Source organism: Pseudonaja textilis, chromosome Z (genome assembly GCF_049901715.1).
Source record: "Pseudonaja textilis isolate UNSWEBS1 chromosome Z, rPseTex1.2, whole genome shotgun sequence".
In the NCBI taxonomy this organism is placed as follows: domain Eukaryota; kingdom Metazoa; phylum Chordata; class Lepidosauria; order Squamata; family Elapidae; genus Pseudonaja; species Pseudonaja textilis.
This window is the reverse complement of record NC_142008.1, coordinates 104,795,369-104,820,282: the sequence shown is the minus strand read 5'-3', so window position 1 is coordinate 104,820,282 and position 24,914 is coordinate 104,795,369. Positions and strand designations below refer to the sequence as shown.

Here is a 24,914-nt window from a genome sequence, read left to right as displayed (position 1 = left end):
CTCCTAGTTCAATTTTCTCATTTATTTTATTTCATTTACTTTATACACAAACATTTCACTAAGTTACACTAACCATTCTCTCTCTCACTCTAATCTTATGTTGTTTCCAATTTTCTAAAGTTATTTCTATTTCAAGTATAACTACACAATCTCAAGTACCTTTACAGAATCCCCCTTTCAGTTAAATTTTCACCCATTATCTCTAAATAAGTCCTGTTTCTCTATATCTTGCTCCGGATCTTTGTGACTTCTTTTCCTTTCCTTCTTCCATCTCTTCTTCTCCTTCCCCTTTTTACCCCTTTGTCTCTCTACCTCTATGTTGGGTATATGGATACACCAACTAGTTTTGGGTGAATAAATATATAAACCTAGGTTTAAGTGTTTGTAGCTTTAAACACCAAACTGCAATGTAATTAGCTAATTAAGGGTGCGGTTGCAAGCAGCAATAAAAGGCAGTGAGAGAAACGTAACACTTCCTGGTTCCTGGTTACTGATCTCTGGTCACTGGTCCTGGCCTGGTCTCTCTGCTGTCTGCTGCCTGCTGTTTACTCCTGTATGAGACGTCTGCTTGTTAATGCTTGTTGGCTATTGTGCTGGATACCATTTCTACTGAACAAAAGGACTGTTTACTTGGTGAGCTGATATCCTGTGCATACTCAGCGTTGTCTTTGAGAGAAAGGTATCGGAAGGAGAAGATTTACACGAAGATAAGGACATTGTACTGACTATGTTAATGGACTAGGTTACTGGATTGATATATTGGATAATGACATATGGACTGAATGACAATGCTTAAATTCTAAATGAATTAAATAACTATTTAAAACTACAAACAGTGTTTTTGTCTCCAGTGTGTGTATACTCCTGGGCCCAGCCTCTCTCTCATTTGGCTGCCTGGCCTGACTGCTGCTGTGCACTCTGCTTGGGGGTTTGTCCCCAAACACTAACACTCTACTTCCTGTTTGAAGGGCTTCGGCGACAGACAGGAATCCTCGATCGTGCACGGTTTCTTCCTGGGCTCACCACTGAAGCGCCCCAAGCTGGCTGGTTTTGGGGCTAAGCCATCCTGTAGAGGTGGTGAAGAAGGGGGAGACTGCCAGCAGGGTCAAGGAGAGCCGCATCTCTCCTCCTCAGCTGGCCAAACTCCCTTTCCCCAAGGCGGTAGAAGTGGTGGTCAGAAATGGCCATCTCAAAGAAGTACTCAACCAGAAAAGAACACGCGGAAGGAAGATAAGAAGTAAAAGTTTTGGCTGACTGGGCTAAGTTGAAAAAGCAATAACAAAAGTACCCTGAAATTTAAATTTTACGAGAAATAACATCGCTCCCAAAGAAGAGTTGGAAGCAGCGAAAGAAAGTGAAAAGGGAAAGGTTCGACTTTTTTCTTCTTCTCTCTCCTTCCTTATATTGACAATTAAGAATAAGATATTGGAAAAATCCGCTTTGGCATTAGTAGGCAATTAAGCTGAAAATACAACTAAATGCCAAAGGGACAATAAAGATTTCTGGACATTAAAAACTTTTTCTTCTATAAGCAGGAAGGGAGAGAAAAAGAATAAGGGCAGAATCTGGAAGAGGGAGGAGACTGACTTTAAAAGAATCTAAAGTAAAATTTCAATAAGACTTCTAAAAGATACATTTTAACTGAAACTTTGCAACTAAATAGTAACCCCAGGAAGAGAAAGTGGAAAAAAAGAGAAAGAGCAAAAAGAAACAGTTTGTGTGTATTTGGATTACTTGGTGATTTTTGGAATTTTGGCTATTATATTTGAATGACTAAAATCAATTGGGTGGTTGTTTAAAAATTTCTACAATGGCATTACTTTTGGATGAATTGAAAATGGAAATTAAAAAGTATAAAGAAGATGCACAAGAAGGGAAGGGTTCCTTTGGCTTTGTTTTTCAATTCTTAGAAATGGAGATTTGGAACTATGAGCAACAATAAGAAAAGACTGCAAAACAAGAAGACTGGGACAAAGAAGAAGCCATCTTTAATGAACATGTAACTCTATGTGGGGAAGAAAAAGGAAATGGGGGGAAGAGGATGGAGAATTTAACACTTAAAAAACAACCAAAGAAAAGAAAAATAATTCAAAAAATAAGTATAATACTGGGAAGCAACAGAAAAGGGGAATACAGAAGAGGGAGATAGATAGATCTCTAAGTGAATCTGTGATTCTGTGAGCAACTCAATCTGCCTGCCTGCTTTGCCTGCTTTTGGGTAAATGTTGCTTTTTTTAATTAAAAAAAATCAATATTTACATACATGGTGTGTTGTGAGTTAATTTTGTGAGTTTGGTTCCAAGCAATTTTATGACAAGCAAATTTTTTGTGACAGACTCAGGTAGCCAATCAGAGATAGATAGATTTCTAAGTGATTCTGTGAGCAACTCAATCTCCCTGCCTGCTTTGTCTGCTTTTGGGTAAAAGTTGCTCTTTCTTAATAAAAATATCAATATTTACGTAAATATTTATAATATTTACATACAAGCCATGCCCACCCATTCACATGACCACCAAGCCATGCCCACACAACAAGCCACACCTACCCAATCACATGACCGCCAAGCCACACCCATAGAACCAGTTCTTAAGAAATTTGAATCCCACCGCTGAGATTAGAGTTTATTTTTTTCAATTCTTGTCTTGCTTTTTGCCCTAGTGACTATCATTCTCTTTAACATCATGTCAAGATGCAATAGGAAAACCTACTTTTTTATTTTCAGTGGACTCACAGAGGTTATTGGATATCTCACCATCCAAAAATAAAACAGAAAAGAAACATGAAAAGCAATTGCCCTATTTTTAAGAAATGGATCATACTAGTGTAATCAAAATCAGAGACACATCAAGTTGGTATAGGTCAGTGAGGTTATTGAATCCAAATATTTATTCAATACAGAAACTTCAGTTCAACAGAAAACTGGTATACATCCTCTGAATGAAAAAGAGACCACATTTTATCTAAAAAAATGATTACTATGTTTTTCTAGATTTTTCTAACATTGTATATTTATTATTTGGGATACTAAATAGAATAGAACTGAAACTACATTTATGCTATGCCAAATTACCTTGGTATAGGTAAATGTGAACTTTTTAATAATATGTTAGAATCTTTCAATAAATTAATTTTCAATCAGTGTCTTAACATCACTATTAACTCACCAGTATTTATGTTCCTCTTGTTATTACTAGCAGCACACTATATAGAGTAGTACATAGAAAGGATTTCAGGTAGATTTTAAGAATATTTTAATTTAGAGATAAAAAAGACAATAGTCACAGTTAGGAAATGTTCTATAATGTTATGTTTTTTTTCCCCTGAAAGTCTATTGTGTTATATTTTCACATTTCTATTTCACTTACACTTAGTTAATAAAAGGGAAAATATACACTATATATGTATATAAAATATAATAATATATAATAATTTATATTATTTTTTTAACTGGTATTTGTCTTAAATTATTTTATTTTATTTTTTGGGGATAATTCAGTCAATTGCTGTTTAACTTTAAATTTTGAGAACAAATGTGCTTGTCCTCTCTCTGTATGTCATACAGTTTCCATCATGAATGTGGGAATAAACTTCTGTTTAGAATTTGCCTGGAAAGGAAAACTTTTCATCTATAGTAAATGCTTGATTAAGCAATTTCCCTGTAAGCTTGAATTAGCATTTATCCAAATATATTCCTACAACATCATACACAGAAGACCATTACTCTGATGAAGGAACATATTTTGAAAAAAGGAATAAAATAACCCTGCCTTCTTAGCTATTAGAACTTATAAATAGAAATTCTTGTCCTCAATTAAGCAAGGTCTCCCCTCTTTAGAGTTTATTTTCAGTCGCAGTTCTAAATGTCTGAATAGAATAGAATAGAATAGAATAGAATAGAATAGAATAGAATAGAATAGAATAGAATAGAATTCTTTATTGGCCAAGTGTGATTGGACACACAAGGAATTTGTCTTGGTGCAAATGCTCTCAGTGTACATAAAAGAAAAGATACATTCATCAGGAGTCAAGAATCCTAAGGTATTACCCTTAATAATGAATCATAGGCAATCAAATAATACTAGGAAACAGTCAATATAAATCGTAAGGATACAAGCGACAAAGTTACAGTCAAACAGTCACAAGTGGGAGGGGATGGGTGATAAGGAGTGATGAGAAGATTAATAGTAGTAGTAGTAGTAGTGCAGACTTTGTAAATAGTTGGACAGCGTTGAGGAATTATTTGTTTAGCAGAGTAATGCCATTCAATCCTTGTGTCTAGTTGTTCTGGTGTGCAGTGCTCTATTGTGTCTTTTTGAAGGAAGGAGTTGAAACAGTTTATGTCCAGGATGTGAGGGGTCTATAATGTGAGGAGTCAGAACATATAGAGTTAAAAACATATTTATCTATGATTCAAAAGAAACAATAAACAGACCTACAAAGAAACTTCAAGGTTAAAACATATCCTCAACCAACATTAAAGTAAGCAGGCGTTAACATCATAAAAACAATCAGGCAGAAAAAAATAATATAATCAAGGAACCACCAAGAAGAAAACCGTACCACCACTAAAACTAGCAAGGCAAGTTACTGGATATGAAAAGGCAGCAAAACTACATTCACTCACACTGATGATATTATCTAGTTGGGTAATAAATTGTTGGCAAGGAAATACCAAGCTCAAAGAGACGAAGAACTGTACAGTTTAACTCTTAGTACATATATTCTCTTCTACCAGAATTTTGAAATAGTTTGACAGTAATCTGATTCCTAGGATGTCTTCTTTAAGCCCCTTACTTTAATTCACAAATCTTAAATTAGTGTGTTCTTGCTTTATTTTATTTTTCTTTAAAATGTGGAAAATTAAAATGCACAGTATCTTTGATGATGATTTAAAAAAAAAAAAATCTGTGTTTCTGTTCAGAACTAAGTTTTCCATGGCCTACTTTTAATTTGTCTTTTCTTCCAGAAATCTTAAGGCTATGAACTTTATGCTCAGTTGTGAATTGTAAGGAAGATATACTCTGATTGGGTGTAGGATATAAATTATCTTCTGAAGCTACAATCCTTATGAGGAAGGACATCATCTTCAGACTTAGTTCTTTAAACCCAAGGCACAGAGATGAGAAAATAAATAAACAGCCTTATATCAATAGAAGAAACTATTTCCATAAGAAGAGCCAAAACCAACTGAATTTAATGTACAGTATATTAAGGTGAAATTATTATTTTTTCTTTAGAACTTAATGAATGGCATTTGATTGCATTTGATTGAATTATTTATAGTTTAATTGTGAGGAAAGGAATGGTATCAAAAGTCTTCAGCTTTTGGAAGTGGGGGAGGGAAGTAAATAAATAAAATATCATTAGAATGGGAGGACAGACTAATAGGAGCATTCATAAGCAGAATTAATATGTTGGTCCTCCTTTCTCAAGAGAGGGCATGAAATTTCAGACCCTTAAACAGAGATTAAAATAATGTAAATAGTGCCAGAAAATCTAACTTTTTCACCTAAGAAATAAGATATGTGCATGTTGGATTTATAAAATAAGGAATTTTTTATGTCCATAATCCTAGATGCTACCTGAAATAATTACAGCACAAAATAGCAATCTAACTGGAATGTTTGCTATGTTTCTTTATATTGCATTTTAGGATGGTGAAAAAATATTAAGTCCATGGCTTAATTTTGATCTCCCACCTCATTAGATTTAGCATCTGTTAAGACAACAATTGATAGTTTTATTTTAGATAGGTAGGTAGGTAGGTAGGTAGAGAGAGAGAGAAAGAGAGAGAGAAAGAGAGATCATCAGACATAGCACCTATATAAGGTATATCAAAGACTATAAGGGATACATTATTATCTATGTCAGCATCCCATAATCCTCCCTCTAATTTCTATCAGAAACTGGGACAGAAAATTGAAAATTAAGTTTTATTTGCTATTATTCAAACATGAGTAGAACTCTTCTGAATTCTGGCTGATTTGGAAGGAAGGAGATCATCTAATGGAATGTTAACTGGAGTTATCATATCATTTCTTCAATATTTTGCACCAGAGAAAAAAGATATAAGGGGAACAATCTTCATTCAGCATTCTGGAGAAAATTATGAAATAAATACACAGAATTTCATCCATTTCAGGGGGAAAAGTTCTGCTGATACATTTTCTGAATGGACAGAATTCTGAAAATTCTGAAAATGTAAAGGGAATGGAGCTGCTGACTTGCATATTTAAACAGAATATACTGGTACAGGTAGTCCTCAATTTATAACAGTTTGTTTAATGACTATTCAGAGTTACAACAACATTGAAAAAATATGACATGACCATTTTTTACATTTATGATCCTTGCAGTATCCCCATGGTCATGTGATCAAAATTCAGATACTTGACAACTGGTTCATATTTATGACCACTGCTGTAACCAAAGTCATGTGATCACCTTTTGTGACAAGAAAAGTGAATGAAGAAGCCATATTCACTTAACAACTGAGTTACTAACTTATCAATTGCAGTGTTTCACTTAATAACTGAGGCAAAAAAGTCAAAAAATGGGGTAAAACTCACTTAACAAATGTCTCACTTAACAGAAAATATGGCCTCAATTTGATGTAATCATAAGTCGAGGACTACATGTATGATGTCTACTTCAACTTTTCAAATATAAGGATAGTAATACGCATGATCTGGGAATCCAATAAAGCAAATCTAAACAAATGTAAATGTGCTCACTTTCAGAACTTTTGCCAAAAAAAAGATGAAATCTTGGAAACTCAGAAGCTTAGCTGTGTGCACAGATCCTTCCTACTCACTGTGGCACTTCCTTGTATTGAGAAAAAAATTAGAAATTAGGAGAGAAATCTGGAGAAGAACTGTGGAAGCATACAAAGACATTGTAGACAACAAGGAAAGTATTTTCATGTGAATTAGAATGCCTTTTGATTTTTCAGCTCTTTAAAGGCATAACTGAAAGAATTATTAATATAAGGGACTAGTCCTTTCTTTTGTTCCATGGAGGACGCAATGAAGTGAAAAACGTTTTGCACTTTCAGTCAAGTATACTTGGGAGAGCATTTGGAGCAATTGGAATTACTTTGTATTTTAGGATGAAATTATAATTCCAAATGAAACCAGTTCTGTTTCTGCTCTATTTCTATTTCTGTTCCAGTTCTACCATATCTGTATAATAGATATATAATGTACAGAGCAACAAGTAACTTAAATCCCATTTCTTCAATCTCATTGAAGCCCTTATATGTCAAGTAACAGGTCAATTTGTATGTTTAAGAATGAAGGATTAATAATTAGCATCTATCTATCTATCTATCTATCTATCTATCTATCTATCTATCTATCTATCTATCTATCTATCTATCATTTATCTACTTCATAAATAAGGGATCATAGCTTAATTGATGTTGTTTATTATCTTTTCTATCACTTTTGAATCACAGATTCTACTTTGAATGGAAGACACCAACCGGACAAATGTCAGCTACTTTATCCTTTTGGGATTCCTTACCAATGCAGACCGTCAGATTCTCTTCTTTGTCCTCTTCCTCTGTGCTTATCTGATGATCATGATGGAGAATATCATAATCATTGTAGTTATTTGGGTCAATAATACCCTTCACAAGCCCATGTACCTCTTCTTATGCAACCTTTCTTTCCTTGAAATCTGGTATATTACTACTATTGTCCCTAAAATGTTAGAAGATTTCCTATCACAAGAAAAACACATCTCCTTCCAAGGTTGCCTAACACAACTGTATTTCTTTGTCAGTTTTATGTGCAGTGAATTTGTTCTTCTGGCTGTTATGTCGTATGACCGTTATTTGGCTATATGCTATCCACTTCATTACCCAGTCCTCATGAACAATTTATTATGTGCTTGGCTTTCAGCAGGATGCTGGATGTGTGGTTTTGTTACCTCCATGATCAAACTAAGCTTTATTGGCCGGCTGAAATACTGTAGCACTTACAAGATCAATCACTATTTCTGTGATATTTCACCTCTCTTGAATGTTTCTTGCACTGATTCTTCCACAGCTGAACTGGTAGACTTCATCCTAGCACTAATGGTTATATTGGTTCCCCTCTGTATAGTCATACATCTATATCATTTCAACAGTCATGAAGATTCCTTCAGCTCAAGGAAGAAAGAAGGCTTTCTCTACATGCAGTTCTCACCTCACAGCGGTTGTACTCTTTTACTCCACCACACTCTTCACCTATGCACGGCCGCGAAAGCTATGTATGCCTACAATTCCAACAAACTTGTATCAGTGCTCTACACTGTGATAGTTCCTCTTTTGAACCCTCTAATATATTGTCTCAGAAATAAAGAAATAAATTGTGCCTTGAAGAAGACATTTTCTCACTAAGGAAATATTTGGAAAAGTTCTTTATCATCATAGGAAAAGAACAATATTAAAATTTCTGGCTCTTCCTCCATTTTCAATTTTCTCCATACCATTTCTTTAAATATATCAATGAAAAATATCCAGCAGCACCTTGGTTAATGTTAGAGAGTGCTTTGTTTTGGGGTTTGTTTGTTTGTTTTTGTATTTCAGATTTCATTTTTTTTTTCATTTTGTTCACTGAACAAAATATGGGTTAAATTCTATGCTGATTTTTTTGGTATCATTAGGACATTGGCTAAAAGATGGCGTGCACACACACACACACACACACACAGAGAGAGAGAGACACACACACAGAGTTATCCCTCTCCGTCTGTCCATGCATCATCTATCAATATATCCATGCAGATAAACATATACATTATATATCTATGCTGTATCTAACCTCTATTGAAAAGCAATTATACTGATGAAGTGTTTTCAATATTTCATTTGATTAGTATCACAACTCACAAACCAATACTTGTTCCTGTTCATTGCAATAATAGTAGGAAAGTAACAAGAAATCAACAACAAGTAGTTGTTTAAATTACCCTATTTTGGCAATGAATGATTTATTGGGGAGAAGGACAGGGCCTGCCTTGACATGTCAGTTGCAAAAAATTCTCTTGAGGAATTTTTGAATGCATTGTTTCTATTTCATGTACACTTTATTCATAAAAAAGATTTCCCAAGCTATCTTTCTTTATTCATGGTTGTCATTAATGTTCTACTTGTTTGTATAAATACCATTTCTAACCCTAAAAGAATTGAGGATACTTGTTTATAGTGCTATTATTTTTATAGTAGATGGAATGCATGTAATTCTGTGAATCATTCCTGCTTCTCTGGTGATGTAGTAGCTTATCTGATGTTTTCTATAAAAAAGGAGATAGTCAAAGTGGTTTTTATCCTGCCTTTATCCTGTCTTTATTATTTTTATAAGTAAGTCAAGGCAGCAAACATACCTATTACTTCATCCTCATCCTGTTTTCCCCACAATAAACCTGTGAGATGGACTGAGAGAGAATGACTGGTTTAAAGGACCCAATTGGCTTTCATGCCTAAACAAGGACTACAGTTCATGGTCAACTAGTTTCTAAGTTGTTGTCTTAACTATCAGACCTAGCTAGCTCTCTCAGCAAGGTTTGTGCAATTTCTCACTGTACCATTTTTACCTGTGAGTCTTTCATCTATATGCTTGTCTGTGCTAGTTAAGATAAAGTGGACAGCCTAAGTTCTTAGTCCAACACTTAATGGGAGGAGGAGCAATAACTGCAACAATGTTTGTAATAAAAAAGCATAGAGATTATTGATGAGAGATGAGAGACTATTCCCTGATGTTGTCTTCTGGGATATTCCTCTGCCAGGACACAGACAAAATTGACAAAATTGTGCACAAAAGATTACTTAGCCAAAGGGACAAAAGTTTTATTGGGAGTAGATAAGGCAAATTCCACACATATCCAGTGGTGCTTAAGGAGGGAGATACACTATAATCAGACTTTCAAAATGCTGGCATTATAGGCAACCTCAATAAAATGAAATTCTGGTTGCTTTTCTGGTCTGCTCTACTTAATGGGGCTGATAGATAGTCCACTAAAATTATGATCAAATCTCTGATAAGATGTGTTACCAACACTTTGCCAGGTATTGTTTGTATTATAGAGATAAACCCCAAATAATTTGAACTTTGATGTAAAGTCTTAAAGAGAAAACTGGATAACTGCTGGCTCCAACAGATCTTTACAGCAATTTTTTCAGTTTCTGGCAAGCTTAAAGAACGTGTATATCTTCTATATCTTTGCTAATGTATTTATTCAATGAAATCATTTTAGCATTTCAGCTGGATTGAATTTATTGTTCATGACTCTTAAAGAACTTGCTGTTCTTGCCATTCAGTGGCAACCAGAGCTGGTATTCAGCAGGTTCTGACCAGTTCTGGAGAACCAGTAGCAGAAATTTTGAGTAGTTTGGAGAACCGATGAAAACCATTTCTGACTGGCCCCGCCCCCATCTATTCTCTGCCTCTCAAGTCCCAGCTGATTGGCTGGGTCTTCTTTTGTTGTCCTGCACAGGGGAATAGAGCTGAAAAGCAGGTTAGTGGGATTTTACAGTATCCTTTCCCTGCCATGCCCACCAAGCCATGCCCACCAAGCCATGCCACACCCAACAAGCCACACCCACAGAACAGGTAGTAAAAAAATTTTAATCCCACCACTAGTGGCAACACAAAATCTAAATTTGATTTTCAAATTGTAATCCACACTCTGGAGTTACATGTGAATAATCTATATGCAGTTAGACATCTGTCATTGTCTATGTTGGAAAATACCTTCCAAAAGTTCAAATAATTTGCTTTTAATAGAATACAGGTAGTCCTCAACTTACAGCCTCTGTTGAGCCCAAAATTTCTGTTGTTAAGCAAGATATTTGTTAAGCAAGCTTTGTCCCATTTTACAACTTGTCTTATCATAGTTGTTAGGTGAATCACTGCAGTTGTTAAATTAGTAACACACAGTTGTTAAGTGAATCTGTCTTCCCCATTGATTTTGCTTGACAGAAATTTACAAAAGTGATCACATGACTCTGAGGCACTGCAACTGTTATAAAGGTGAATCAAGCAACATTGTGTAAATAATGCTCCTTAATAGGAAAAAAAGAGATCTATATTTCACTGCCAAGATGGCGCCAATGAAGACTGCCTCTGTGAAATGCTCTCTAATGGTTTCTTTATTCCTTATTATTATCTGCAATTCACTATGGATTTCATACTCACAAGACCATCTGCTAAGAATTAGGCAATGTTTCCTTAAGGAGCAGCTTTCTGATTCCATACCCCATCTGTCTTTGCAAACAGGGAGGAGATTCTAACTAATTCCATGGTTCTATGGATTGCAACAAAGAAAGCAAAAAAGCGGCCATGTCCAAAAAAGGAGACGAGGTAAACGAGTGGAAATTTTAAACAGACTCAGGAATAGGGGAAAAAAAACTCCTCTCCCTTCAATCTTTCTGACTAATTTATGCTCACTTACTAACAAGATGGATGAAATTCATCTCTTAAATAGATGGAATTCTGATTTTTACAATTCAGCTGTTCTTTGTTTTACTGAAACCTGGTTTAACCCACAAATTCATGGGGACAACATCATATACACCCCATGATTTCAGACATTTAGATCTGACAGAATTGAAGAGACATCAGGTAAAACAAAGGGTGGAGGATTATGTTTATATATCAACAACAGCTGGTTTCAGGATATGACTATAATATATAAGTTCTGTGATAAAAACTTAGTCTTTACATAACAACTGCAAGCCATTTTATTCTCCACATGAGTTTTATCCTCATTACTCCTAAAAGCTGTGTATGTTCCTCCACAAGCCTGTGTAAACAAGGCATTATGAACTCTAGTGGGCCAGATTATAGAGGCTGAAGCCAAACATCCAAGTTCCCTTCCCCATCATTTTAGGAGATTTCAATCAATCAAATTTAAGGAAAGAGCTCCTAAAGTATTTCCAACATGTCAATTGTCCCACCAGAGGCAAAAATACTTTAGACCACTGCTACACAACAATAAAAGATACCTATAGATCTTTACCATGAGCAGCTGTGGGACACTCTGACCACCGCATGATTTACCTTGTACCTGCCTACAGACAAAGATTAAAACCATGAAACCAACAATTAAAATAGGGAGGACTTGGTCAGATGAGGCAAAGCTGAAACTCCAGGCTTGCCTTGATTGCACTGATTGGAATGTTTTTGAAGATGCCTCTGCAGACCTAGATGAGCTCAAAGATACTGTAACATCATATGTCAGCTTCTGCAAAGACTTATATGTACCAACAAGGAACCTGCAAATATATGTTAACAATAAACCTTGGTTCACAGCTAAACTTAAGCAGCTACATCGTTCCAAAGTGGAAGCCTATAGAAAAGGTGACAGAATGCTATACAACCAGGCCAGAAACGTATTAACAAGAGAGATCAGAGAAGCAAAAATAAGCTACTCTGAAAAGTTAAAGAATCAATTCTCAACAAATGAACCAACAAACATGTGGAAAACTCTTAAAAACATCACTGGCTACAGCAAACCTCCTTCTCAGGCAGAAGGAAATCAACAACTAGAAGATGACTTGACTGTGTTTTACTGCCGGTTTGAAAAGAAACTACAGCCAGCTATCTCCACAACCCACATCTCAAACACACCAACAACAGCCAAGACTCCTACAACTGGCCCCAATCCATTGGGCTCACAACCTCTGGGGATCACAGAAAAAGAAGTGCAAGATCTATTTCACAGACAAAAGCCAGGGAAAGCACCAGGGCCAGACAAGATAACTCCTTGCTTAAAAGTCTGTGCTGACCAATTGGCCCCCATCTTCACCCAAATCTTCAATAGATCACTGGAGATGTGCCATGTTCCTTCCTGTTTCAAACGTTCTACCATCATCCCAGTGCCAAAGAAGACCTCCATCAAGGAACTTAATGACTACAGACCAGTTGCTCTAACATCTGTAGTTATGAAAATTTTTGAAAGGATTGTGCTGTACCACCTGAAAACCATTATGGATCCGCTTTTAGATCCCATGCAGTTGGCATACCGAGCAAATAGATCGACAGATGATGCTGTTAACATGGCTCTGCATTACATCCTACAACACCTTGAATCTCCAAATACCTACGCAAGGGTCCTCTTTGTAGACTTCAGTTCAGCATTCAATACCATCATTCCAGACACTCTTCTAAGTAAATTAAACCCACTACCAGTACCTGAAAAGACTTGTAAGTGGATCATAAGCTTCCTAACAGACAGGAAGCAGCAGGAGAAGCCAGGCAGAATCACATCCAATACCTGTACAATCAGTACAGCCCCCCTCCCCAAGGCTATGTGCTATCTCCACTTCTCTTCTCCCTATATACCAATGACTGCATCTCAAATGATCCATCTGTTAAAATACTGAAGTTTGATGATGACACAACAGTGATTGGTCTCATTCAAGACAATGATGAATCTGCAGACAGACAGGAGGTTATAAACTTTCCTTGTGGTATAACCAGAATAATCTGGTACTGAACACACTCAAAACCATAGAAATGGTGGTAGACTTTAGAAGAAACCCTCCAATACTATCACCTCTTACATTACTAGAAAACACAGTATCAACAGTAGAGACCTTCAAATTTCTAGGTTCTTCTATATCACATGACCTAAAATGGACACCTAACATCAAAAACATCATCCAAAAAGCACAACAAAGACTGTTCTTTCTGCACCAACTCAGAAAGCTCAAACTGTCCAAGGAGCTGCTGATACAGTTCTACAGAGGAATTATTGAGTCTATCATCTGCACCTCTATAACTGTCTGGTTTGGTTTTGCAACCCAACAGGACAGACACAGACTTCAGAGGATAATTAGGACTGCAGAGAAAACAATTACTACCCACCTGCCTTCAATTGAGGACCTGTATACTGCACACGTCAAAAAGAGGGCTGTGAAAATATTTACAGACCCCTCACATCCCAGACATAAACTGTTTCAACTCTTTCCCTCAAAATGACGCTATAGAGCACTGCACACCAGAACAACTAGACACAAGAACAGTTTTTTTCCCGAAAGCCGTCACTCTGCTAAACAAATAATTCCCCCAACACTGTTCAACTATTTACAATGTGTACGCTACTATTACTGTTAATCTTCTCACCACTCCTTATCACCCATCCCCTCCCACTTGACTGTTTCCTAGTATGATTTGATTGTTGATTGTACCCTATGACTATCATTAAGTGTTGTACATTATGATTCTTGATTCTTAATGAATGTATCTTTTCTTTATGTATACTGAGAGTATTTACACCAAGACAAATTCCTTGTGTGTCCAATCACACTTGGCCAATAAAGTATTCTATTCTATGAGCCTCAAGCCAATTTCAAAAGAAATCCAATTATTTATTAGGTCACTTTTCTTTTTATGTACACTGAGTGCATATGCACCAAGACAAATTCCTTGTGTATTTAATCACACTTGGCCAATAAAGAATTGATTAATTAACTATGTAACATTGCTACTAGTAATGTCCTATTCAAAATTATAGAATGGCAAATGACTGGTTTATGTCAGCCCGTTTCTTCTCACAAATATGCACAGTATGATCTTGCAAGAGATGAGGGGTGATCTCATCTCCACTTCTTCACATTAATGATAACATTTTGAGGAAAAATTAAAGATTAAGATTGCCTTCCTCCAATATTTGCTAATGCTGTAGAGTTTAACATTGCCCAAACCCATCTTTCTCCTAAATATATTAGCCAATTCAGTGTTTCACAGTAAGCTACTGTTGCTAATTTCCATTGTCCCACCATATAATAGCCTTGTCTTCCCCATTTTTAGTGGAAAACTAAATGATACTGCCCAACTTGTCCTTTACATAACATAAGCCCTTTTGGTCAGAATATAATATGTGACTTCCTGCCTGCTTATTGCAGCAGCGAATCCACATCTAACAGCCTGGGCATATGCCAAAGCCTCACATAGGCAAAGGAGTTTTGATATATGCCAAGCCTCATGTAGGCAAAGGAGTTTTGATACCTGCAAGACCTCACGTAGGCTGAAAGCAGGTATCAGGAACAAAAGGATGCTGCCCACCTTGGGCTACTGGCTGGACTGCAGGTGCGGATTGGTTACTTTGTATCCCTTAAGCACTGTGATTGGGTGCTAGAATGTATCCACTGAGACCCCCCCACTCTTTTAACATGTAAAGTAGACTGAACTTTCTCTTTTGTGACGTTTAACAATGTGTGTTCAATAAAAGAGCTTCCCTGAGCGCGTGTTTGGGGCTGCTCATCCAAGACTGAACCGGCTTGGTCTCTTTCTTGATGCATTGGACTCAATGAGAAGCCCTCCTAATGCAGAGCAAAGCCGCATCTGGTGACCCCGACGTGATCTGCTGAAAAGAAGCAGACCCGCCCGCCTTCGACCTCCCATCACACCCGGCCAGACGAGCCAGTTGCAACCCAGGGACGCTGTCTAGTGTCACGGATCCTTTCCCAGGAGAAAATCCTCCCTTCAGGTGAGTATGGGCGGGAAATTCTCTAAAGCGCAGATGGTGCATCTGCAAGAATTAAGGGAATTAACAAAGAGCTCAATTTTGATTCTTAGGAGTCAGGGCAAAATGCTCCCGGCTCCAACTAAAAAGGACCTCATAGCCCTTTTAAAGTACATCCACACGCAGTGTCTGGCTTATCCGGAAAAGGGGTCCTTAAAAGTCTCCACATGGCAACGTTTGGGTGACTTTTTTCATGATACTCCCAGGGCTCCGCCAAAGATTTTAACCACCTGGCAGATAATTATGGAATGTTTAAAAGTTCACAGCTCAGCACTGACTAATGCCGGCACCCCCCCCCCCCGCGGGAGGTCCCCCTCCCTATGCTGCTGAGACCAAAAACAAAGACGCTCTCCCACTGGAAGCCTCTTCCCACCCAGCTCCTGAACCCTCGGTTCCTCCTAAATTAAATCCTGCAGGGGATCAGACACCCATGGGAGCAGTTGCACAAGCCATGGCACAGGGGCACAAGGAGGGCTCTCTTACCCTAGAGGAGCTCTCCCTCTGCCCCATAGAATATGTGGGGGATGGAGCTGGGAATATGGTGCCTAGGCTTGAACCCTTATCCATGAAATTAATTAGAGATTTAAAACAAGCTGTGGCCATGTATGGCATTCAGGCACCGTATGTCAGAGGTCTCATTAACACCATCAGCACCTCCTTTTTTATGCTACCCCAAGATTGGAAAGACCTCTTCCGAATGATACTGACAGGACCGCAGTACGTTGTGTGGGAATCAGACTTTCGTGCCGAAGCTGAGAAGGTTGCTCATGATCGTGGCTCAAAAGCAGATCAAATTTTTGGCATGGGCCGATTTGCTGACTTAACATCCCAGACAACGATCCCACAGCGAGTTCTCGCCCTTGTCAGTATCATTGCTATCAAAGCCCTTGATAAGGTCGATGATCCTGCCTCTGGGGCCATAGGCTCCTTTTCCAAAATTACCCAGGGATCACATCAGCCTTATGCTGAATTCATAGAGGAGCTCCAAAGGCTGTCCAGAGGCAAATTTCAAATGGAGAGGCCCGCAGAGAGCTTCTGTTGAAATTAGCCTTTGAGAATGCAAATGAGGATTGCAAAGGATTCTGCAGCCTCTGGCTGCCCGAGGGGAGCTTCCTCTCGGACTATCTAAAGGCTTGCAGAGTCGTGGGGACTGTTTCCTACAATATGGAACACCTGGCAATGGCCCTGCAGCAAGCAAATTCTCAAAACAGGCCGGCTGGGAATTGCTTCAATTGTGGGAAACCAGGCCACTTCAAAGCACAATGTAGGGCTAGGGACAATCCACAAAACAACAAGCCAAAAACAATTTGCCCAAGGTGCAAAAAAGGGAACCACTGGGCAAACCAGTGTCGCAGCAGCACCTCCCAACCGCAGGGAAACTAGAGGGGGGGCAGTCAGCCAGCCCCACTCCAAAGGCTGACACCATATCTTTTCAATTAGTTGCTTCTGAAGATATGGAAATTGACATCCCAGGCACTGTGTACTTTCTCCCCACGTGTCTGAAAACCATCCCTCCTGCCATGACACCCCTCATAATTTATCCCATCCGGGACCTCATGGCAATAGGAATTATTGCATCTCCATTTCTGAGAGATTCCGATGACTTTTCCTCAGTTGCCATAGTGGTAATTGGAAATACTCCCACAAAATTTAGCAAGGGAGAACTAGTGGCAACTGCTGTTCCAGTACCTGTTAAAACTGAAGATGCCTGGGCATTCGCTGTCCATCAATCTATGGAACGAGCCGGGCCTGTATTACAATTCACAATCAATGATAAGGTCTTTTCGGATCTCTTAGATACTGGAGCTGACATTGGTGTCGTCCGAACGGCTGAGTGGCCGGACGATTGGCCCCTGGAAACTGCCCTGGCCGTTCGGGGAGTGGGAGGAGTTCAGCACACCCACCGTAGCAAACACTGGCTACCGGTGAGTTCATCTGACGTCTCTCGCGCTGCCTACCTCCAACCCTTGGTGCTTCCACTACACACTAACCTGTGGGGCCGTGATCTCATGTCTCAACTTAATGCAAAACTCATCATAGACTAATGGCATCCTCCACTGAAACCCCACTGCGGCTGCAACTAAAAACCACAGAGCCTGTTTGGGTGGATCGGTGGCCCCTCACTATAGACAAATTAGAAGCCTTGCAATCACTTGTCCAGGACCAAATTGTCAAAGGGCATGTTGAACCATCTGTCAGCCCATACAACACCCCCATTTTTGTTGTAAAGAAAAAATCAGGGAAATGAAGGCTCTTACAGGATTTGAGGGCCTTGAACATGATTATAAAACCAATGGGGGCATTACAATGTGGTCTGCCAAATCCCAATATCATCCCTGAAAAATTTGATCTCATGGTTGTTGACCTAAAGAATTGTTTTTTTTCTATCCCACTGCATGAACTTGACCGCGCCTTGTTCGCCTTTACTCTGCCTCGCTTGAATAACTCTTCTCCCTCCTCTCGCTTTCAATGGAAAGTCCTACCTCAGGGCATGCTCAACAGCCCCACCATGTGTCAGCACTATGTAAATAAGGTCCTGTTACCCTATCGTTCTGCCTATCCACAATTTCTGGTGTATCATTACATGGATGACATCCTTGTTGCTGCTCCTGGACCCCCAGATACAGTGTTTGCTTCGTTCTCTTTCCTGAAAGCCATCCTCGCAAAGGAAGGCTTGCACATAGTGCCTGAAAAGGTACAAGTGCTGACTCCCTATGCATATCTAGGCTATAAAATGCTCTCAACTACTGCCTATCCTTCACTCCCCTCACTCTCTCTGCTTTCTCAACCTACCCTGGTTCAGCTTCAACAATATCTGGGCACCATTAATTGGGCCCGACCTTTCCTGTCACTAACCACTGACACTCTTTCTCTGCTGTTCGAAGCCCTTACTTGGGGAAAAGGGCCCGCTGACAAAATATCCTTGCAGCAACCTCAGCTTCAAGCGCTGACCCATATAGAAGAGAACATACGTAGAATATGGGTGGATAGGGCTGCTGCCAATACTCCTCTAGATATGGTCATTCTAGCCACCCCAGGGCTCATGACCGCGGCACTGACCCAAAAGGACCAAAAGCTCCACATCTTAGAGTGGATCCATCTCTCCCACATGCCCCGATGCTCCATCACTTCCAAACCAGCCCAATTGGCTCAATTAATCGTAAAGGGCAGGAGCCGCACAAAAGCACTCATGGGGATAGATGTCTCCACACTTTTTATCCCCTTCTCGCTGCAAATTTGGGAACCTCTATTCCAAAACTCCCAGGAGCTTCAGTTGGCCTTATCCGACTGGCCTGGGCTAGTCTCCTGCCACCCACCCGCTGACCCACGTTTTCAGATCATTCGAACCATACCCATCTCCTTCTCCTCTCCCATCAGCAAACAACCTTTGGTCAGTGCCCTGACTATATTTGCTGATGGCAGCAGGGAACGAGGGGCATGCACTTGGCAAAAGAATGGAGCATGGCACACCAAAACCACCCCTGTGCAGACTTCACCACAAAGGGCTGAGCTTGCTGCAACTATACTAGTCCTCCAAAATTTCAGCGAACCCCTCAACTTGATCTTGGACAGCCTGTATGTTACCCAAATAGTCTCTACCATCCACGACTCTTACCTCTCTCCCACTATTGACAAGAACCTTCTCTCTCTTTTTGTTACACTGCAACAGCTTGTTGTGCAACGACAACACCCTCTCTTTGTAGCCCACATTCACAGCCACCAGCCTTTCCCAGAAATTCTCCAGGAAGGCAATGACGTGGCTGATCAAGCGGCTGCAGGTATTATGACCACGCACATCCTAACTCCCTGGGAAAGCCATTCTTACTTTCATCAAAATGCCAAAGCCCTCATGAAACATTTTAACCTTACCATGGCAGAAGCCTCAGCCATCAGACGGCAATGCCCCACCTGCAGTCAGCAAGCCAATTCCATCCCCTTAGGAGTAAATCCCCATGGGTTGAAAGCCTGTGAAATATGGCAAATGGACGTTACTCAGTTTCCTCCATTTGCCCCCTGGAAGTACCTGCATGTCACAATTGATACTTATTCAGGGTTCATAATGGCAACCCCGCAGAGAGGAGAAGCCTCTAAACATTTCATTAGCCACTGCATTCGCACCTTTGCATCGTTGGGATGCCCAAACGAAATAAAAACAGACAATGGTCCTGCATACACTAGTGTGGCTATGTCAGAATTTTGCTCTAAGTGGCAGGTCACCCACAAATTTGGGATCCCTTACAACAGCCAGGGACAAGCCCTGGCAGAGAGAACCAATTTAACTTTAAAGACAGCACTAGAACGACATCTGACCAAAGGGAAAAAAACCGTTGGCCTCTCGGCGATGCAAAACACCCTTAATCTTTGCCTTTATATGCTTAATTTCCTCAATCTCTCTGGCACCCCTGCTACGACAGCAGCGGAGCGACACTTTTCCTCCCCCCCTCCTGATTTTCCCAAACCACAGGTATACTACCGCCAACTGCCAGACCCTGCTTGGAAGGGTCCTGCTGATCTCCTCACCTGGGGTCGCGGCTACGCAGCTATCCAGCTTCCAGATCGTGTCCTGTGGGTTCCTGGACGGCATGTCAGACCATACCACCCCAAGGTAGCAAAACCACCAGCTGCAGACATATCAACATGATCTGCCCTGCTGCTTCACTGACCCTCCTCCTCTTCCTCCTTGCTGCACATGCCTCCAAAGTTTCCATTCCATCCAGAGTAACATACTTCACGCCAGACACCCCCCTCCTGCTGACCTGCACTGCATCCTGGGACATTTTCCCCCCTTATCTCAGATGGTCAACGCTTCCTCAGCCATGGTCCTACATCTCCAGCAATGCCTCTTTCCGGGTCAACACCTTTGAACAACCCCCTCAAGCTACACTCATATCCCATCCTACTGCAACCACCTACTATTGTTCAGGTCGACGCCTCCATGATTCTATGCGCAACACCTACAGCTCCCGGACAATCCTCAGACCTCGCTCACCTCATCATCATCACAGACAATTCGTGAATCAGCCTGACACTCATATTCAGAACCCCCTTTGCTGCATAGGATTAAAAGATCACAAAACCCACCAAACCAGATGACTGCACCCCTGCTTGACCAAAACCACACAAGCAGGCTTCACTTGACTGAGTCTCATTTACCACACCCAGCAACCACAGAGATGCCTTTCTACTGGGAAAACTTGCCAGAATAACGTGACTATGTATCAGTTATGCAAAATGAACTCAAAAACTATTTGCTATGACCCCAAGACGGCTGTTTGCCTCAATGTTACTTTGTGGGCCGGACTTCCAAAAGCTTCTGGCAGAGCCGATCCTGAAGGGGAGGAAAACTTTACTACCTAAATCACACCACTGTGCTTAAGGATGGTACTGACCCAATTGTCTTAACTTTTGATGTTTGCATTGCTTGTTCCAAACCAGGGGATATCCTTGTGGGTCAGATGATTGGAAACCAAATATGCTCATGATCATAAGTATTTGTGTCCCACGCCCATCAATTGGGCCGTAGGAAACCCTAATCATTGGATCCCTGCGGGGCTCCATTGAATGCTCGGGTTGGTCTTGTGTCTGTGATTACACTGGGGAGGGTACTCAGGCTGCAATCATCTTTCACATTTTAAACGAGTATCAGGGTCTACCAAGGACAACAAGGTAGAGATCACTATCTCCAGACAACACCCTGCCATGGATACCTATGGTATAGGGATCGATGGCATAGGAGCAGACCCAAACACCTACATTACTATAAAAACAGAAGTGATATATGAGGATAAGGAAACATCATTAGGCTGGTCGGTGTATAATAATTTAAGAAAGTTAGATAAAGCCCCTGATACCAGCATAATAACAAAAAACCTATTCATGGACATGGCAGAAAAAATTGCAAAACAACTTGCAATAACCAATTGCTTTGTCTGCGGGGGAACCACCACAGGAGAACAGTGGCCATGGCAAGCCTTGGAAGCCTCGCCATCACTGTTCAACAACATGTCTTCTATAGGAAACATAACAGCCAGAACTGCCCCCGACCCCTTATCTGGACAATTACTACCAATCTAATCGGTAGAAACTGCTTCTCCCAAAACGGGTCCATTCCGGTAGGACATCTCCTCTGTTTAGGTACGTGGGACATCTCCTACTGGAATTGGATAGCACGTGACAATGCTACTACCACACCCACAAAATTCAACACAACCCTCCTCCCTTATCTCAGGGACACTTCATCCTCCCAGAACTGGACGGCACCCAATGACATGTATTGGATCTGCGGCAACCTAGCCTACCCATCCCTCCCAGCAGATTGGCAAGGGCCATGTGTATTGGGATGGATAAGACCTTCCTTCTTCCTCCTTCCAATCTCAGTGAAGCAGGAACTAGGCATCCCTGTTTATGACATGTTGTCTCGCAAAAAAAGGGAAGCCGACAATGCTTTTGCAGGCTTCCCCTGCCAATCAGAATACACAGGGGACACCTGGACCTCAGAAAGAATCGTCTGCACCTATGGCATGGCTACTTGGGCCCAAGACGGGTCTTATGGGTACAGGACCCCCATATATATGCTTAATAGAATCATTCATTTGCAAGCTGTCTTAGATTTAGCAGGTCAACAAATAGATAAGGCTCTAAACACTCTTGCAACTGCTACAGACAAATTACGCACAGCTGTCTACCAAAATCACTTGGCTTTGGATTATTTATTAGCCAAGGAAGGCGGGGTATGTGGAAGGTTTAATCTCACAAATTGCTGTCTTCAAATTGACAAGGTTGGCAAAGTCGTAGCGCAGTTAACTACTGAGATGCGACAATTAACCTACAATCCGGATCAAGTATGGTGAGGTATGGACCTCAGAAATATCTTTGGCTCCTGGCTCCCAAAACTGCCAGGATTACAAGCTATAGTAGCACTCATAGGTATTATTGCTGCTGGGTGTGTCATTCTTCCATGTATATTACCAATCTTTGTTCGCACCATCTCCAATAGTCTGTCACTGCTAGCAGAAAAACGCACCATTGCACAGGTCAATGCCCTCTGGGAAAAAGAATCTCTGTACAAAGCTATACCCTCAGAGGACCCCGATGAGAACATGCGCACGGGCTTCTGTATGTGCTATAGCGAAAAACCAGAAGAAATCCCTCTGTGTAAAACTAAAACAGAGGAGATGCAGCAGCGAATCCACATCTAACAGCCTGGGCATATGCCAAAGCCTCACGTAGGCAAAGGAGTTTTGATATATGCCAAGCCTCACGTAGGCAAAGGAGTTTCGATACCTGCAAGACCTCACGTAGGCTGAAAGCAGGTATCAGGAACAAAAGGATGCTGCCCACCTTGGGCTACTGGCTGGACTGCAGGCGCGGATTGGTCACTTTGTATCCCTTAAGCACTGTGATTGGGCACTACAATGTATCCACTGAGACCCCCCACTCTTTTAACATGTAAAGTAGGCTGAACTTTCTCTTTTGTGACATTTAACAATGTGTGTTCAATAAAAGAGTTTCCCTGAGCGCGTGTTCGGGGCTGCTCATCCAAGACTGAACTGGCTTGGTCTCTTTCTTGATGCATTGGACTCAATGAGAAGCCCTCCTAATGCGGAGCAAAGCCGCACTTATACTATAATATTTTAGCATCTTTTCTATACTCCTACTTTGCCAGTCACTATAATAATCTGGACATTTGTAAGCAGTTGTTTCTTCAATACATACCCAAATATATTCTAATTGACTTTTATACAAGTTATTTGACATTGACCTATAAATGTGATACTTTCTTTTCTCTGTTCTTTGATTTTGAATATTGGAATTCCCAAGAAGAATTGTAAGCTTATGAATCTGAATTAATAATAATCAGTATGTTATTTTTGCGAACTATGTGGTTTTGTTCATGTTTTAATCTGTTACCTTTTAATGTATTTGAAATCCATTTAATACACTTTTCCAAAATGGAACCTATCTATAACTACATTAACATTTACATCTATATCTATCTACATCTATTTATCTATCTATCTTATCATTTTATTATTAATATGGAATATCATCTTACAATAAATAAAGAAAAAATAATACTTGAGTTAAAATAGTACCGGAAAATATTGTAATCTTAATAAACAATTATTAAAACATCTCTTGATTTATTATCAAATCATTTTATTTTCTTATGTGCCATGGGATGGGTCAAAAAATAGTTTGATAAATAAAGAAATAGTTCTTTATTTCTGTATCTGTCTGTCTGGGTACACTTTTGTAGCCTAATCTTACCCAGAAACATGTAAAGCAAATGATTTAGAAAATCAATAGTTACATTTTATTTCCAGTAAAATAGTTATAGGATTTTATATTCCACTTATCAGTATAAATTTATGAGACATAAATATCAAGATGTACTGATGGAATTAGTTTGCCTCTTGGAAGCAAACCATTTGGAGCAGTCTTATTAAAGATGAAGAAACATCTTAAAAGTATTATTTTTAAATCTTTTCATTTTAAACTCAACCATGTTAACAAATTAAAGCAAGAAGGATAGAAAAAAAGAGGAGAAGAGGAAGGGGAACGAAAAGATCAAAGAGTATTTTCAAGGAAAGATAATATATGTATCTCAGGAATGAACTAGATAATGAAATGTCTGTAAGCAAGCAAGTTCAGAAAGCACCAAGGTATTTTTCAGGAAAAACTGAATTCAACTTCAGAGACTGGCACTCAATATTCGGGAGTTCATGCTACTAAAACTTTCTTTAATGCTCCTTAACCTCTTGGTTTCTCAGACAATAAATGAATGGATTCAGCATTGGGGTAACAATGGTGTATACAACGTATACTCTTATTTTGATGAACCATAGTTCTATAATAATGAAACTTAGTTCAGACATAAGGAGAAAAACAAATTACAGTGGAGGAAAAAGGACATGAAGAATTAGAAGAATGAACTATTTTGAAACACTAAAATCATAAAATAGATATTAATCTACATTAATATGTTAATATACCTAGCAGGAAACCCATACACTTTTCTTAGTTTAAGCTCACTTTCTATCTCTTCCTATTTAATTTAATCAATATTTGTATGATTTATTCTTGTGTTACAGCAATGTGTGAGGTGATACAGATAATTAGAGTTGGAAGGGACCTTATAGGTCATCTAGTCCAACCCTCTGCCCAAGTGGGAGACCCTATACCATTTCTGACAAATGGCAGTCCAATCTCTTCTTGAAAGTCTCAACTGATAGTGCTCCCACAACTTCCGAGGACAAGCTGTTCCATTGGTTGATTGTTCTCACTGTCAGAAAGTTTCTCCTTATTTCCAGGTTAAATCTCTCCTTGTTCAGTTTCCATCCATTATTCCTTGTCTGGACTACAGGAGCTTTAGAAAATAGCTTGACTCCTTCCT

The 24,914-nt window shown here is 39.6% G+C and overlaps 1 pseudogene; it reads left to right on the top strand.

Annotated features, from left to right (window-relative positions):
- Positions 1 to 7,469: 7,469 nt before the first annotated feature.
- LOC113452422 (olfactory receptor 6Y1-like) lies at positions 7,470 to 8,387 on the top strand (annotated as a pseudogene).
- The last annotated feature ends 16,527 nt before the right edge of the window (positions 8,388 to 24,914 follow it).